The following is a 4,394-nucleotide window of genomic DNA, read 5'->3' as shown; positions in this document are numbered from 1 at the left end:
TCATAAGCCTGAGCCACCGCACCCAGTGAAGAATTAGATTTCTAAAGGCTGGGCACAGTGGTTCACACCTGTAATTCCAGCACTTTGGGAAGCTGATGTGGGTGAATCACTTGAGCCCAGGGGGTTAAGACCAGCCTGGGAAAATTAGCAAGATCTCCATCTCTAGAAAAAATTTTTTTAAAAAAATTAGCCAGGTGTGGTGGTGTGCACCTGTAGTCCTAGCTACTAGGGAGGCTGAGGTGGGAGGATTGTTGAGTTGGAGGCTGCAGTGAGCTATGATTAAGCCACAGCACTTCAGCCTGGGTGACAGAGCAAGACTCTGTCTCAGGAGAAAAAAAAAGGAAATATAAAGAAATAATACTGTGTTGGGTAATATGGTTATGGTTGAAATACATATTTACATTGTTTGTTTTTATTATATTCTAATGTTGGTTCAATTATAAATTCTGAACTCTTCATCTTTACTTCTCCCCATCCCATGTTTGCATAGTTTTGACTCACAAATAGACAGCCTATAGACATCAACTCCAGCACAGCAGGAGTGGGAACCCACAAGGAGGCCTCTGTAGCTTCATGTGAGGTTTGGTTGGACTCTGAGCAGTGAGTAGGAAGGATGCCACTCCTGCCAAACTCTTTCTCTCCTCCCCATGCCATCATTTTGACACTGAAACAAAACAGGCATTTGGTCTTCAAGTTTAGACAGAAAAGAGTCTGGCCTATGTTTCTTTTTAGTGTTTATTCCTGTCTATAAATACACTCACATATTTTTTATCATATTCATTATTTAAAAGGCAACATTATAACTTCCGCCACAGTCAAAAAGAGTCTAAGGAGATGTTACAACTAAATGTGATGTGGTATCCTGGATAGGACTCTGAAGGATAAAGAACATTAGGTAAAAACTGAGAAAATCTGGCTTTTTTAGCTGCCTGATCTCCACCATCATGGGTCACATGCATGCTCCCAGGAAGGGCCTGTCCCAGTTGGCTTTGCCTTATTGCGCCAGTGTACCCACTTGGCTGAAGTTGATGTCTGACAGAGCAGGTTTACAAGCTGGCCAAGAAGGGGCTGATGCCCTCACAGATTGGCGTGATCCTGAGGGACTCACATGGTGTTGCACAAGTACGTTTTGTGACAGGAAATAAAATCTTGAGAATCCCTAAGTCTGAAGGACTTGCTCCTGATCTTCCTGAGGACCCCTGCCATTTAATTAAGAAAGTGGTTGCTGTCTGAAAGCATCTTGAGAAGAATAGGAAGGATAAGGATGCTAAATTTTGTCTGATTCTGATACAGCCAAATTCATCGATTGGCTCAATGTTACAAGACCAAGCGAGTTCTTCCTCCCAGTTGGAAGCATGAGTCATCCACAGCCTCTGCCCTGGTTGCATAAATTTACCTAAGCACTCAAGCAATAAAATCATTGTTTAACAAAAATATAAGAAAATTTGAATAAAGTATGAACTTTAGTTAATAATAAGGTGTCAATATTGGTTCATTAATTGTAACAAAAGTATTATACTGCTATGAGGCATCAATAATAAAGGAAACTGGGTATGGGGTATCTGGGAACTCTCTGTACTATCACCCCAATTTTTCTGTATATCTAAAAAACTGTTCTGAAAAATGAAGTCTATTTTTAAAAAGACTACATTATTATTCCATCCAGTAACTGTTTTTCTAGCATTAGGCATTCATACTGTTTCTGGTTTTCCACTGTTAAAAATAATATTCTATACAGATACAGGCTGCTGTCAAAAAAATAAAAAAATAAAAAAAAATAATAATAATATTCTGTAAACATCCTGTACGGTGACCTTTTAAATGAATTCTGAACCAGAGTCAACTTTAGATAGAACTGAAAGCAGGTAAACTCTAATGATCACTCTTTCACCTTTTCCAAACGCTCAACAACAGGTTTCCTCTATTTTTCAGCTTCTTAAATCCCTTCTCCCTGCAGCTTACAGTACTTAATGTTACCTGCGTAATGAGTCTCTGTCTAATCTAGTCTCTCGAATGAGTACTGACTTGAGAGAAAAGTATTCAAACAATTCTAGCCCAATCCTCATTGCCCCAGCCAATACTTCACACTGCAGCAAGCAACAGTGGCAAACAACAGCTGTCTCTGGCAAATACCCACTTTGTTTAAATTCAGAGTATTTCATAAAGTTCTGTTTGTGGCCATCTACATTTGAGGGCTTGCATTTAAAAAGGTGAAGCTGGTTTCATCCTATGTATGGAAGTATCTTCTTCAGATATTTTTCCTCTTCATTAATATAGAGGTAATGTCCAGAATTTAAAGAATTAGCATGTTTTGGCCCAGAATATAGCAAGAATGAAAAAAAGTTATTTTGTACTCACCAACATGATACAGTCAGAAGCATATTCTAATTTATGAAACTTGTGCCCCTAGGCAAAATTAAGTCAGTGAGCCCAATGAGTATCAGACCTTAAGAGAAATAAGCCAGTGAATGATAAGTTCTCCTTTTCTGATGGAAAAGCTGTGAGAAAGAGAGCCCAGTGAGAGGCAGGTCCTGCTTGAATGTTCAGGAGTAGCAGGGGTAGGATGAAAAAGTGGAATGTAGAGTAGAGAGGATCCTGAAAGATTTCTGAGCCCTGGTCACAACTCAGGCCACTGCTGTTTACATTGCATCCATTCCATTAGGAATATCCCTCCATCTCAACCCTTCCATGGATTTCTCCAGGACAGGGAAAATGAAGACCTCCAGAGCTGAGCCGTGGCCCAGGAGTAGCCGCTAACAGCTTGTGCGTGGTGAGTCACATCCATCTTGGAGTGAAGCATGAGCAGGGCTTCCCTCTAAGAAGCCAGGTGGTACTAAACGTTGGAGTTTTACTCTATTTTTCTTCTTTTAGTCCATATACACAATAGAGTAATCTTTTGACTTCTGGTTGAGGATAGAAAACATGTGCTTGTGTCTCTTCCCATTTAAGAACCCTTTTCATGAAAGAAAATTTTGAAATATATAAACCCATAGCAAAGAGAAAGTGAGAGAGACGAGACCAGTGTAAGAGAAATTCCAACACATTCCTAAGAGAAAGAAAGTGGATAGAGAAGTAGTTGTAGATGAAGCAGGTGCAGGAAGCTGCAGCTGGAATGTGCGAGGGGACTTAGGGGACAGAATTGTGAACCCGAGAGAGCCTTAAGACTCAGAAACACTAGGACAGCCACAGGAAGAAAGAAGACTTGCACATGGAAAGTGGGAAATAAATTGTTCTACAGATAGAACATTGCACCCTTCTTGTACCCTCTCCTGCCCCACCCGCACACAGAAGCCCAGCAGGCAGGCATCTGCCTCTCAAACAAATATTTAGAACATGCTTCTCTAATGTTTGCACTGTGGCTGGCTGGTTACTGGAGCAGCCTAGAGAGAATCTCCTCAATAAACAAGCCCAGTACATGTTCATATAGTCAGGTCTTTATGGCTCTTTCTTAAAAATAAACAACTAACTATTACAAGACATTTGAAAAATAAACAATTAAATATTACCAGACATCTGCAACCAGAGGGTGGGGGACTACAGCAGGGATGGAGCTGGGAATATGGATTCAAGAGATTTAATATCCTTGAGAATTTGGAGAAACTTAAGGACCTGATGAAAGCCATGTTCCTTTCTAGAAAACCATTGTCTTCCATTTTTAAAAAATTGCTTCAAAATCTCTCCCTGATAAATCTGCCCTACAATTCTCTCCTTTTCTCTGTATCTTTTCCAGGAGGTTCTCAGGAATTGGCTGTCCCTGAAGAGCTTTTCCAGAAATTGAAGGTGTGTGGCCTGAAACTCCCTCCCAAGGATCTGTTTATGAGAATTGACATTCGTGAGGGGAGAGGAGATGGGCTTTGCTTTGGGGTTGAAAGAAGCTGTTGCCTATAGGCACTGTTACATTGTCTTAAAAAAAAAAAAAAAAAAAAAAAAAGAAGCTGTTGCCTGGGAGAGTCAGAGAAATTATAAGGAAATAAAAAATTATATGGTATCTATTTCTCAAAGCCCTTCTCCAATCACCCATTTCATATAAGTGGGGTTCTGCTCTCAAGCCTGAGGGTGGCCCATATAAGCCAGGCTTAAGGTCAATAATACAAAGCATTCACTAGTGATCTGATTGGTTAAGAGGCAACATTTGCCTCAAAATGTCCAATCACAGGGAGTCTTAGGACTTCAGCTGGAAACGTTGAGGCAAAGATTTTCACTCTTTCCTGTGGGACATGAACCTGGAATGATGTAGCCCCAGAAGTTGCTGGCAGCCAGATCAAAACCACAGGGAAGATAAACACTTTCTGAGAATGAAATCACCATGCAGTGGGGAGCAGAGCCAAAAGAGAGAGAGGACCCATGTCCTGATTATATTTTATAAGCTCTTGCTTAAGTCAGGAGCCAGCCCT

General features: G+C 40.6%; 1 pseudogene; it reads left to right on the top strand.

Moving 5' to 3' along the window:
• The first annotated feature begins 944 nt into the window (after window positions 1-944).
• LOC105860286 (small ribosomal subunit protein uS15 pseudogene) lies at window positions 945-1,390 on the top strand (annotated as a pseudogene).
• Window positions 1,391-4,394: the final 3,004 nt, after the last annotated feature.

Source organism: Microcebus murinus, chromosome 4 (assembly GCF_040939455.1).
Source record: "Microcebus murinus isolate Inina chromosome 4, M.murinus_Inina_mat1.0, whole genome shotgun sequence".
NCBI lineage: Eukaryota > Metazoa > Chordata > Mammalia > Primates > Cheirogaleidae > Microcebus > Microcebus murinus.
This window is presented reverse-complemented; position numbering and strand designations above follow the sequence as displayed.